This window comes from Myxine glutinosa, chromosome 4 (genome assembly GCF_964187855.1).
Source record: "Myxine glutinosa chromosome 4, kmMyxGlut1.1, whole genome shotgun sequence".
Lineage (NCBI taxonomy): Eukaryota > Metazoa > Chordata > Myxini > Myxiniformes > Myxinidae > Myxine > Myxine glutinosa.
Window position 1 is genome coordinate 97087247 of NC_136264.1, and position 14236 is coordinate 97101482.

The window sequence follows — 14236 nt, forward strand, 5'->3', positions numbered from 1 at the left end:
GGATGATCGGGAGTATGACAAGGCCACCTGCTGCATTGCCACGTAGAAGAAGGGTCAGACGATTGTTAGCCACCTTAAACCCCGAAGCAGATCTTTCCTCCTTGGACAGGAAGGTACGAGATGGCATTCTCTTCCAAAAAAAATGCCATGTGGTGTTAAAAACCTGCTCTGGCATAAATACCTTTGCCTCAATTCGTTCAGTGAGCTGTGGTGGGTAGTTTTGCACAGCGTCATGGTTGGGTAGTTGAACTGGCAATGGTTGAACTTGAGCCTTCAGCCCCAAGTGCCTCGTGGATACGTTGGTAAATCTGTAATGATTTCTCCCATATCACCTGTCCACTCAAAGTGGTAAACCCGCAATGGTTTCTCGCGTATCACCGGTCCACTCAAAATGGTAAATTCACAATGGTTTCTCCCGTATCACCAGTCCACTCAAGGGGATAAATCCGCAATGGTTTCTCGCATATCACCAGTCCACTCAAAGGGGTAAATTCACAATGGTTTCTCCCATATCATCCCTCCACTCAAAGGGATAAATCCGCAATGGTTTCTCCCGTATCATCGGTCCACTCAAAGGGATAAATCCGCAATGGTTTCTCCCATATCACTGCTCCACTCAAAATGGTAAACCCACAATGGTTTCTCCCGTATGACTGCTCCACTCAAAATGGTAAACCCGCAATGGTTTCTCCGGTATCATCTCTCCACTCAAAGGGTTAAACCCACAATGGTTTCTCCCGTATCACTGCTCCACTCAAAATGGTAAATCCGCAATGGTTTCTCCCGTATCACCAGTCCACTCAAATGGGTAAATTCACAATGGTTTATCCCAAATCATCCCTCCACTCAAAGGGATAAATCCGCAATGGTTTCTCCCATATCATCAGTCCACTCAAAGGGATAAATCCGCAATGGTTTCTCCCGTATCACTGCTCCACTCAAAATGGTAAACCCACAATGGTTTCTCCTGTATCACTGCTCCACTCAAAATGGTAAACCCGCAATGGTTTCTGCCGTATCACTGCTTCACTCAAAATGGTAAACCCACAATGGTTTCTCCCATATTACTGCTCCACTCAAAATGGTAAACCCGCAATGGTTTCTCCCGTATCACTGCTCCACTCAAAATGGTAAACCCACAATGGTTTCTCCCATATCACTGCTCCACTCAAAATGGTAAACTCACAATGGTTTCTCCCGTATCGCTGCTACACTCAAAATGCTAAACCCGCAATGGTTTCTCTGGTATCACTGCTCCACTCAAAATGGTAAACCCGCAATGGTTTCTCCCAGTGCCGTGTATATTGAGAGTCTGGCCAACTGAAATACTGGCGCCATGTTGCATACCTAACTTAGCGCGCTGGCACTGCGAGATGTATGTCAGTTGTGGAAATCCTGTAGTTCTGTGACGAGGGAATCGATGTTATTACTGTTTGGTCGCAGATTTAATGAGGAACAACTAATTCAAGTTAAAGTGACGTGTTGTTTGTTATTGGAATAATAAAATCTGCAAGCGGCGTCATTTATTCACACGAATTGTTTGCCTGTCGCGGCACACGATTTATTGTCAGCTGCATACAGCATACTGATAAATTTTATTTCTCTTGGCATGAAATTGTAATTTGATAAAATGGAGCTTGTATACTAGTTTTCATCTATTATCTGGAAACGTAACATACAATATTCCCATAATGCGACGAAAGTACAATGTCTATTATTTTATTCATTAGCTTGGGTTCACAAATGTTGTTATAACTTGACTCGCACCATAATCAGCAATAAAAAAAGTAAACATACTCTTAGGTACATTGTTTATTTGTTATTCTTGAAGAAATCCGCCATTAAACATTATAACCTTGGTGATATATTTAGATAAAATAGATATATATATATCAAATGTGTACGTGTATATACATATATTGTGGCGGGCACAAAGGGCAATAATTCCGCGCACCGGTGGGTGGCACGAGCGTCCAGGCGGGGAACTAAAATGCATACCCCGCCTTTCGACCGATCGGCCACGCCCGGGGGCAAGGCGTGGCCTCGGGACATATATGTGGGCTCGAAGCTCGAGCCCGCCCAGTGCTGAAGTGCGAGCTCTGAAAAAAGACTCTTGTTGTATCAACGCGTTGTGGCCTACCTCTCTGGCAATCGAGTCGTGTGTGCACAGCACCACACTGGTGACCCCGATTGGTTCAGCCGTTGCTGACCCCCGAACGCGCCATGGCTACCAACGCCGTCGCAATCAACCTCCCGGAGTTTTGGGAAGCGCAAGCCGACGTTTGGTTTGTGCAGGCCGAAGCTCAATTTCAGCTCCGGGGCATCACAGCGGACGAGACCCGGGACTACCACGTGGTCGCCGCCCTCAGGCCCGGCACTGCCGCCCGAGTCGTGTCCATCCTTCGGCGCCCGCCGGGCGACCACAAGTACAAGGCGCTCAAACGTCTCCTCCTCGCCACGTTCGGGCTCACAGAGGTCGAACGTGCCGACCGCCTCCTGGACCTTCCCGCCCTCGGCGACACACGACCATCCGTCCGGATGGATTTCATGCTGTCGCTGCTTGGAGACCGGCGCCCGGATTTCTTATTCCGAGCACTCTTCCTACGCCAGCTACCTGTACAGGTGCGCCTCGCCCTGGTCGGTTCCAAAATAACGGAACCCCGCGCCCTGGCTGGAGAGGCCGACAAGTATTTCGCGGCTTGCGACACGCGGTCGGTGTACGGTGCTGCAGTAGTGGCTCCCGGTGCGGAGGCTCCAGCGCCCCCTGCTTCCCTCGTGGCCGCTGCTACGCCCCGCCCACTACCGCCGCCGCCACCATCACCGCCGCCGGCACAGCCGCCGTGGGGGCCACCGCCGCAAACCTGGTGCTACCATGCCAGGTTCGGCCGCAAGGCTAAAACGTGCCGCCCGCCGTGTGCTTTTGACGGGTCGGGCCGGCGCTCACTTGTGGCCATGAGCGTCGGCCATTCCGGCAGCCTCCTGTTCATCACGGACACCTTGTCCGGGCGCAGTTTTCTTTGCGACACAGGAGCGCAGGTAAGCGTCCTCCCTGCCTCCACGTCCGACAAGCAAACCGTGGGCCGGGGCCCCGCTTTGCTTGCCGCCAACGGTACACCCATCCGCGCATTCGGGAAGCGTTGCCTCTCTCTGCGGTTCGGAGGGCAGCGCTTTCAATGGTCGTTCGTTACCGCCAGTGTGCCAATGGCCCTGCTCGGCACGGACTTCCTATGTGCGCATGGGCTGTTGGTCAACGTTAAGCGCAGACGTCTCGTCCAGGCCAAAACCTTCAGCTCGCTCGCTTGTTCGCTGAGCGGCTCGTTGAGCAGCTCGCTGAGCGGCTCACCGAGCGGCTTGCCAAGCGGCTTGCTGAAAGATTCCCTCCCGGCGAGGTTAGTCTGCACGCTTCCGGCAGCGGACGAGTTTACCCGCCTCCTCGCCAGTTTCCCGGCCCTCACGCGGCCCACCTTCTCAGCGGTGGCCGTCAAACATGGGGTGGAGCACCATATCCCCACGGTCGGGCCACCGGTCTATGCCCGGGCACGCCGACTCGACCCCACGAAGCTCGCCATGGCGAAAGCAGAGTTCGCCACGCTGGAACGGCTGGGGATCGTACGGCGCTCCAACAGCGCTTGGGCTTCTCCTCTGCACATTGTGCCGAAGCCCGGCGGAGGATGGTGGCCGTGCGGTGACGACAGCCGGCTCAATGATGCCACCACCCCGACTGCTACCCGGCCCCGCATATCCAGGACTTTTCCGCCCGGTTGGCGAACACGACTGTGTTCTCCAAGGTGGACCTCATCCAGGGCTACCAACAGGTCCCCGTCCAACCGGACGATGTCCCAAAGACGGCCGTCATCACCCCTTTCGGCCTCTTTGATTTCCTGCGAATGCCTTTTGGGTTGAAGAATGCAGCCCAGGCGTTCCAACGGCTCATGGACAGCGTCTTGCGCGACTTACCTTTCATCTATGTCTACCTGGACGACATCCTAGTCGCGAGCGCGTCCCGGGAGGAGCACCTGTTCCACCTCCGCACGCTTTTCGAACGCCTGGGCCAACATGGCCTGATCATCAACCCCGCAAAGTGCCGTTTCGGCGTCGCCGCCATCGACTTCTTGGGGCACCGCATCACCAGGCACGGGGCCATCCCTTTACCGGCCAAGGTGGAGGCGGTCAGGGATTTCCCGCGCCCCCACACGATCAAGGGGATCCAGGAGTTCCTGGGCATGGTAAATTTTTACCACCGCTTCCTGCCCCACGTCACCCAGCTCCTCCGCCCCCTGCACGAGGCCCTCCGGGGCAAGCCGGGCAAAGGTGACATCGCCTGGTCGGAGCCGATGGCCGCGGTGTTTGCGGGCGCAAAGCTGGCCCTGGCCAACGCCACCATTCTGGCGCACCCGGCGCCTGATGCACCGATCGCCCTCACCACCGACGCGTCGGACTACGCGGTGGGCGCGATGCACGAGCAGTGGGTGAGTGGTGCTTGGCAGCCGCTGGCATTTTTTAGCCGGCAGCTTCGCCCGCATGAACGCCGCTATAGCACCTTCGACCGCGAGCTGCTCGGGCTCCACCTGGCGGTCCGACACTTCCGCCATCTGCTCGAGGGCCGCCCGTTCACGGCTTTCGTCGACCACAAGCCCCTTGTGTTTGCGATAGCCAAGGTCGCTGAGCCATGGTCGGCACGGCAGCAGCGTCACCTCTCTGCCGTGTCCGAGTACACGACGGACATCCGTCACGTCGCGGGTAAAGACAACCCGGCGGCGGATTGCCTTTCCCGGTCCGTCGCGCACGCGGTCCACCTCGGGATCGACTATGCCCGGATGGCGGAGGACTAGACCGCCGACCCCAGCATCCAGGCCTTGCGGACCGCCGTCACGGGCCTCCGCGTCACCGAGGTGCCGTTCGACGTCGCGGGCGCGGCCCTCCTGTGCGACGTCTGCCTCGGCCGGCCTCGCCCCATCGTGCCCGCTGGCTGGCAGCGCACGGTTTTCGACGCCATCCACGGCCTGTCCCACCAGGGCACGAAGGCCTCCCAGAAACTCGTCGCGGCGAAGTTCGTCTGGCATGGCCTCAGGAAGGACGTCCGCGACTGGGCCAGGATGTGCCTCGCGTGCCAGCGCGCAAAGGTCCACCGCCACACCCAGGCCCCGTTGGCCCCGTTTACGGTGCCCGAGCGTCGGTTCGACCATGTCCACGTTGACTTGGTGGGACCTCTGCCCCCCTCGTGGGGGTTCACCCACCTCCTCACCATGGTGGACCGCACCACACGGTGGCCAGAGGCCGTGCCATTGGCGGCGACGTCTGCGGCTGATGTGGCGCAAGCCTTCATCACCACTTGGGTTGCCCGGTTCGGTGCCCCCTCAGACATCTCGTCCGACCGTGGCCTCCAGTTCACCTCGGAGCTCTGGGGCGCGGTAGCGCAAGGGCTCGGCGTCCAACTGCACCGCACCACGGCCTACCACCCCCAGGCCAATGGCCTGTGCGAGCGCTTTCATCGCTCGAAGGCCGCGCTCCGGGCCAGCCTCGGCGACGGCAGCTGTGCCGACAGGCTCCTCTGGGTCCTGCTGGGCCTCAGGACGGTGCCCAAGGACGACCTGCGCGTGTCCTCGGCGGAGCTGGTCTTCGGGCAACCACTGCGGGTACCGGGCGAATTTATCCCCGACTCCACGGCTCCTTGGTCCGTGGCGCAACAGTGCTCCACCCTGCAGGAGACCGCCCGGAGGTTCGTCCCGGTGCCGACGGCACACCACGGTTGCCCGTCCACCCACGTCGCCCCGGAGCTTCGCACGGCAGAGTACGTCTTCGTCCGGCACGACGCCCACCGGGCACCGCTACGGCCCCCGTACGACGGGCCCTTCCGCGTGCTGGAGACCCGGGACAAATATTTCACCGTCGACATCGGCGGTGCCCCGGATCGTATCTCAGTGGACCGCCTCAAGCCGGCCCACCTCGATCTGGACCACCCCCCGCAAGCAGCTCTGCCTCCATGTCGATGCCGCCCCCTGGCGGTCAGACCCCCGGCACCCCCCAGCCCCGCCGTCCCGCTACCCCCCAGCCCTGCACGCATCGCCAGGGGGCGTTTCGGCCGGGTCATCCGGCTTCCCCGCAAGCTCACCCTTCAGACGCGTGTGAATTTTGGGGGGGCGCGTGTGGCGGGCACAAGGGGCAATAATTCCGCGCACCAGTGGGTGGCGCGAGCGTCCAGGCGGGGAACTAAAATGCATGCCCCGCCTTTCGACCGATCGGCCACGCCCGGGGGCAAGGCGTGGCCTCGGGACATATATGCGGGCTCTAAGATCGAGCCCGCCCAGTGCTGAAGTGCGAGCTCTGAATAAAGACTCTTGTTGTATCAACGCGTTGTGGCCTTCCTCTCTGGCAATCGAGTCGTGTGTGCACAGCACCACAGTATCCTATTTCAATTTCTTGACAAGCGCTCGCAGTGCCATACTTTTGCTGCCATGCTCTCCGGTCGTAACTTTACGTTGCGTTTTACGGCTGTGTGCTTGTCCTCTTGCAAAAATATACAATCAAATGAAATATGCAACGATACGAAGCAATGGCACGGAATGGGTGCAGCGGGAAAGCTGCTCGGCTGAGGTGGTATGCAAAATGGCGCCTGTAAACCACGTGACACGGGCTCGACCAATCACGGCGATAGTTGAGCAGATCAAAGGCTGGCCAGACTCTGTTAATATACGGCACTGGTTTCTCCCATATCACCAGTCCACTCAAAATGGTAAACCCACAATGGTTTCTCCCATATCACTGCTCCACTCAAAATGGTAAACACACAATGGTTTCTCCCATATCACTGCTCCACTCAAAATGGTAAACCCGCAATGGTTTCTCCCATATCACTGCTCCACTCAAAATGGTAAACACACAATGGTTTCTCCCATATCACTGCTCCACTCAAAATGGTAAACCCGCAATGGTTTCTCCCCTATCACTGCTTCACTCAAAATGGTAAACACACAATGGTTTCTCCCATATCACTGCTCCACTCAAAATGGTAAACCCACAATGGTTTCTCCCATATCACTGCTCCACTCAAAATGGTAAACCCACAATGGTTTCTCCCATATCACTGCACCACACAAAATGGTAAACCCACAATGGTTTCTCCCATATCACTGCACCACACAAAATGGTAAACCCACAATGGTTTCTCCCATATCACTGCACCACACAAAATGGTAAACCCGTAATGGTTTCTCCCATATAACCGGTCCACTCAAAAGCACTTTTTCTGTTTGCTCCTCGATCCAAACATTATGTGCTTTTTCCATCCTTTCAATATAAGGAGCACAGGACTGGAATGAGACTTTTGCGCTTTTCTTTCGGGAACACTCGCACGGATATTTGACTCGCGTTTACCACACAGTCGATTCATCGATCCCGTAATGGCAGCCCACAAGATGCCGCACTTTCACCTCTTGTAAACGTATCTAACAACTCGATTTTTTTTCGCACAGTCATAACCTTTCTCTACCATTGAGCACAATTAATTGTGTCCATCGTTTTACGTTGGCACCATTATTAACTGTTGTGGGGCTACTAGATCTTGTAGATCTAGTATTACAGGATTTCCTAATGTCTTTTCCTGTTTGATGATGATTCATGATTCATGACTATGAGGGCTTTAATAGCGCTTTAAATGTGTTTTCCAATCACAATATTCATCTTTTAAACTAAGCTTCTTTACCGTATGCTGGTCTGTTTACTACAATTAACGGTGTGTGATAACCACCAATAGGCTCGTAATGGGAGGTAATCGGACACAAGGCCGCAAACAATGGCTCATCTCAGCTCAAAAACCGTAATTGGTCGCAATGAAATATTGTGATAACGGAATCGGGACACAATAGGTTGCCCGCGATTGGTTGAAACCCACGATATTAGAACCCGCGATATTGAAAGGTTTACAGAACTGTGAAACTTCAACATTCGTGGACCCCACGTATTTGCCGTTCATAAAATGTGACCTGCTTCTACATTCGCTGTATTATGTTCCAAAGATAGACGGTGAGTTTAAATTGCATAGTTTTAAACGTCCTGGCATTACAGTCGTTATGTTAGAATTTAATTTAATTTTAGATCCAAAATAAAAGTATTTTTTTTTTTTTTTTTTTTTTTTTTGTATACAAGATCGAGGCTCGTGAAAGAGCGAACATTAATCACACAGAAAGACAAACCGACACATAAAACATATAACATCGGGAGCGGTAGACAAGATGGGGAGAGAGGGGGAAGGACACAAACACAACATTTGAGAGCAGGGACCGAGAGACGTGGAGACATCGAGAGATCTGAGAGAGGGCGAGGGCTTTGGGGGGGGGGGGGCATAGGAAGGGGGCGGTGGGAGAGGTATAAAACATATGGACACTGCCAGGACTTCCAGGAAAGAAGTTGGAATTTCAAACAAGGTGGATCTGGGGTGAATTAGCGGGGGTAGAAAAGATCAAGGTTTTGGATGGGGGAAGATAAGAGATGGTGGTGAACAGCTGTTTTAAAGACCTGGAGGGAGGAGTGGGATTGAAGGGAGTGAGGGAGTTTGTTCCAGAGGCGGGAGAAAAGAGGACTGAAAGAGTGAAGGTGAGCAGAGAGCCGAGATTTCGGCAGTTTAACCATCAGAGGGTTGCTGGCAGATCTTGTGCGACCTGTAGGAATATTTGGGGGACAGAGCACAGAGAGAGCTGGGGGTGCAAGGCCGGAGAGGAGTCGGTAGAAGACAGAAAGACCACCTACCTGCCTGCGGTGAGTGAGTGAAAGGCCCTCAGAGATAGCTTCATCGCGGGAGATTCCAATGATTCTGAAAGCTTTGGTTTCAACAGCGTGAAGCCGAGCTAGGTGTGAGGCAGGAGCACCGGCCCATAGGGGAGAACAGTATTCCATTGAGCTGCGGATGAAAGCGTTGTATGTGGTGAGGAGCTCAGGTGTGCCGAGGAAGGACTTCGCACGACGGAGGATGCCCAGTCGGCGACTGGCTTTGGAGGCCAGCTTGGAAATGTAGTTTTCCCAAGAAAGATCATGGCAGATAGTGAGACCCAAAATCTTGAACGACAGAACTTCTTGGAGAGGATTGTTGAGAAAGTAGATGGGAGGGTTGTCCAGTCGATCTTTTCGGAGAGACATAGTAAGAGTGTGAGATTTGTCAGGATTGAAAGACATGTTCCACTTGTTTGACCAGTCTGTGATTTTGTCCAGGTCTTCAGAGAGTGAGGAGGCAGCAGACTGCCGATCTGAGGGAAGAGGAATGGAGCGGCAGAGAGTGGAGTCATCAGCAAAGAGATAGAGAGGATTTTCGAGAGAGTCAGAGAGATCATTGATGAAGACCAGAAAAAGCACGGGGCCCAGAACACTGCCTTGGGGAACTCCAGCCCGAACAGGAAGAGGAGATGAGAGAAACCCATTCAGGGCCACACGTTGACGACGACTAGAGAGGAAGTCCGCCGGCCATGCGTGGAGATTTCCATGGATACCAAAGGAGGAGAGTTTGGTGAGCAGAGCGGGGTGCCAGACCGTGTCGAAGGCACGTGATATGTCGAGGGAGACAGCTCTAATTTCCTGTTTGGCATTGAGGACCTCCATCCATTGTTGAGACAGCAGAAGCAGCATGTCCAGAGTAGAGTGACCTGGTCTGAAACCAAATTGATGATCAGAGATCAAGCCATTGGAGAAGAGGAAAGATTTCATATCCGAAGCAATGATGGATTCCATGACTTTGCTGATAATTGGGAGAAGGCTGATTGGTCTGTAGTTGCTAGGATCTGTTTTTGCACCTTTTTTGTGCAAAGCGGTGATGTTGGCTGATTTCCAAGCAGATGGCAGTTGACCTTGAGCAAAAGAGAGGGTGAAGAGAACAGAGAGAGGGTGAGATAGAGCAGCAGAGCAGGATTTTAGGACCCGTGGGCTGATGCCGTCGGGTCCAGTTGCAGAATCAGAGTCGAGGGTTGACAGAAACTTTTCCACCTTGTCAGGAGGAAAGGACACGGAGTCCAGGAGCAGCATTGTATGACTGGGTATGGTGGGTACAGAGAGGGATGGGTTTGGGACACAAGATTTAGAGGCAAATACAGAGTTGAGGCATTCAGCTTTTTCACGTGCGGAGTCAGCTGTGTAGCCGTTTGAGGTAAGGGAGGGGATGGAGGGGGAACAAACACCAGAAACGGATTTGACCAGACGCCACCAGGATTTGGAAGAGGGAGACAGATAAGAGAGTTCGGTCTTGAGAACGGAGAGATATTGTTTCCTGGCTCTCCTGAGGGTGGACACACACTTGTTTCGGGCTTTGTGAAAGGAAATGAGATTTCCTTCCGTTGGATTTGCTTTCCAGGAGACGAAGGCAAGTTGTTTCTGGGCAACAGCCTCACCACAAGATTCCGTGTACCATGGACGGGAGGAAGGGTATGACAACTGAAGACGAGATGGGATAAATCTGTGCATGAGAGAGAGCAATTTACTTTGGAAGAATTCCCAGGATGAGTTGATGTCAGAGGTGGTAGAGATGGGAGACCAGTCCAGATGATTGATGGCTGCTTGAAGACCGTGCCAGTTGGCCTGAGTGAAATGCCAGACTCGTCGACGCTGAGCAGGCTCCCTGAGGATGGTCAGAGAGATGTCCACTTTAACAAGGACATGATCAGATGATCCGATCGGAGCAGAAGAAGAGCAGCAGACATTTTCAGGGAAGTTAGTCATAACCAAGTCCAGAAGAGAAGATGTTCCGTTGACTGAGATCCGGGTCGGGAAATTGACAGATTGTGTCAGTCCCAGTGAGTCGCAGAAGTCCTTTGCTGAGGAGCCATGGCTGGTGAGAGAGGTACCCACACCCAGCCAACTGGCATGATGACAGTTGAAATCACCACATATGAGGAAGAGAGAGTTGGGATGAGTAGATAGAAGTTGGTCCATATCATCAGACAGCGAGATGTAGATGGAGTCATCACTGTTTGGTGGACGGTACAACACACATATGAACAAGAGGTGGGAGCGAAGGGGAAGCCGTAGCCAGAGGTATTCCTGGGGGTGAGGTGGAGAGAGTGCAGTGCAGGGCGAGTGAGGAAGAGAGTTTTTGATAAAGATAGCAACCCCGCCTCCAGGACGAGGCTCAGGTCTATCATACCGGAGGAGGGAGTAGCCCGGGAGAGATACTATGGAATCAGAGACATCATAAAGGAGGAAAGTTTCTGTTAAGCAGATCACGTCTGGTTTGACAGAAGCAACCTGTATGGAGAGATCAGTTAAGTTTGAACGAAGGCCCCGGATGTTTGAGGTCCATACCGTTAATGAAGAGGAAGGGGGAGCATCAGATACAGAACAGGGGGGAGGAGGGGTAGGGTAAGATGTGGAAGAGGTGGAAGAGGTAGGGAGAGCTGTTGAAGGTGTGTCAGAGATTTCAGAATAGCTCGGAGAAAGGGAAGGATGGGGCGGACAAAAGGTTTGATGGTGATTGGGTGAGCCACAATGAGGTGTTATTTGAGGAGGGGGAAGAGCGAGGCAGAAGGTTGGGGGAGATGGAGGTGAGAGTTTGAAGGGGGAAGAAGCGGGGAGGACGCTTTGAGGAGGGGGAGTGAGAGGGGGGAAATTGAGAAGCAATGAGGGTGGGGAGATTTGAAGGGGAGGGGTGAGGGGGGAGTTTGGGAGGGAAGGGACAAGGGGAGGGATTTGAAAGGGATGGGATATGGGGGAGATTTGGAGGGGAGGGGTGAGGCAGGAGTCTAGGAGGGGAGGGGCGAGGGGGCGTCTTGGCGGGGAGGGGTGAGGGGGTAGTTTAGGAGGGAGGGGGCAAGGGGGGAGATTTGAAAGGGATGGGTGATGGGGAAGATTTGGAGGGGAGGGGTGATGGGGAAGATTTGGAGGGGAGGGGTGATGGGGAAGATTTGGAGGGGAGGGGTTATGGGGAAGATTTGGAGGGGAGGGGTGAGATTGGATTTTTGAAAGTGTACGATTTATGGGAAACGAACATTTATTGCAAAATGAGTTTCTTGTGACCTTCGAGTTAAAAATACGTTTAAGGACGCTGGATGGAGGATGGAGTGCAGGAGAGTTTAGGGAATGTAGAAAAAAGGCACTATAGGAGATGGATATTTTTTTTGGGATGAATTGATTTGGTGAGCAAGTCGAAAGCAGCCTTTTAAAGAAGAAGAAGAAAAAGGTGTTATAAAATATGACGGAATACATAACTTGAGGGGAAAGTGTAAACATTGAAGGTTAATGAGTGAAAACTATCTGGGGAAATGGGGGAGAAACACGTGGTCGAAGAACGAACGAATGAATAAGAATGAATAAACGAATGAGAACAGAGAAGGAAATGTTTTTTTTTTTTTTTTTTTTTTTTTTTTTTGAGTTGAGATTTACACAAGGAAGTAGGCTATGGGTGAAAAGACTGGGAATACAGAGTATGAAAGTTATTGGATCACAAACGACGGACCGCTGAGAGAAAAACAAAGCCTCAAGGTTGTACAGTGCACACTGTACAAGGCCTCAAGACACGACACGAATTAACACGATTTTCAATACAGGTATGAAAGATTTGCACCGAAAAATCTTCGTCGGGACACAATATACGTACAACACCATAAATAAATACAGTTTTAACGAAAATACAAATGGGAACAATCACTTAACTTCGATTTCAAATCGTTCGCGACGCGGCAAAGGCCTTGCTCGCGACACGGCAAACAGACGATCAATTTATGAAAGATAAACACCGAGAAACAACCAAAGTTGCACACAATAACTTTTTTTTTTTTTTTTTTTTTTTTTTTTTTGTATACAAGATCGAGGCTCGTGAAAGAGCGAACATTAATCACACAGAAAGACAAACCGACACATAAAACATATAACATCAGGAGCGGTAGACAAGATGGGGAGAGAGGGGGAAGGACACAAACACAACATTTGAGAGCAGGGACCGAGAGACATGGAGACATCGAGAGATCTGAGAGAGGGCGAGGGCTTTGGGGGGGGGGGGGGGCATGGGAAGGGGGCGGTGGGAGAGGTATAAAACATATGGACACTGCCAGGACTTCCAGGAAAGAAGTTGGAATTTCAAACAAGGTGGATCTGGGGTGAATTAGCGGGGGTAGAAAAGATCAAGGTTTTGGATGGGGGAAGATAAGAGATGGTGGTGAACAGCTGTTTTAAAGACCTGGAGGGAGGAGTGGGATTGAAGGGAGTGAGGGAGTTTGTTCCAGAGGCGGGAGAAAAGAGGAATGAAAGAGTGAAGGTGAGCAGAGAGCCGAGATTTCGGCAGTTTAACCATCAGAGGGTTGCTGGCAGATCTTGTGCGACCTGTAGGAATATTTGGGGGACAGAGCACAGAGAGAGCTGGGGGTGCAAGGCCGGAGAGGAGTCGGTAGAAGACAGAAAGACCACCTACCTGCCTGCGGTGAGTGAGTGAAAGGCCCTCAGAGATAGCTTCATCGCAGGAGATTCCAATAATTCTGAAAGCAGCCAAAACAGGCAGCGACTTGGCTGCACAACTTCACACACCGAAAGATAAATACAGTTTCGACAAAATACAATTGTGAACAGACTTAACTTCGAAAAACGTGGAGACCGTGTGGAGCTTCGAAAATCCCTCCCACCGTCCAATTTCTGCTTAACATGGCATTTGTTCAAGGAGGAAAACCCCCTTGGGGAGTTGGGATATTATTAGAGTCCCTGTATATAGAGAGTTGTGTCAACTCAAATTTGGACGCCATTTTGTGTCTAAGTGTGTCGGATTAGATATACATGTACATTCGCGATATGGGGTGATATATTCTAAACCTGCTAAAAAAAAATTTACGACACATATTTAGTCTTATTATTACATACAGGTGATATTTGTTTTGTCAAAAACTCAGCTATTGCCGTGAAAAAGAGCTGTGTGGTGATATTAAAAGTGGTATGGCAATGCATATTACAAGCCAACACTGCATATAAGAGCTAACATTATAAGTAAGACAAACCAATGCTGTCGTTCTCTGAATTTTAATAACTTTTAGAAAGGAGTGTGGGCATATCCAATATTTTTTAAAGGGTGCCGACAGCAATTCCGGTGTAGGACTTCCAGCCGACATATAGTCTAACACACTTAAAACAAATTCTGTACGTGGTATTGCCATATTTCTATAGTGTACAACTTTAGTTTTATCGACATTTATATTCAATTTCCATTGTAATGATTTAACAAGCTGCAAGTCAGCTTCTGTCTCTGACATAAGGAAAACGTCATCGGCATCTAGTAAGA

The 14236-nt window shown here is 51.9% G+C and overlaps 1 protein-coding gene across 2 annotated transcripts in view; it reads left to right on the top strand.

The window, feature by feature from the left end:
* Positions 1–14236, top strand: part of LOC137425027 (guanine nucleotide-binding protein G(i) subunit alpha-1) — a 232545-nt gene that overhangs the window by 180372 nt on the left and 37937 nt on the right. The window lies entirely within an intron of this gene.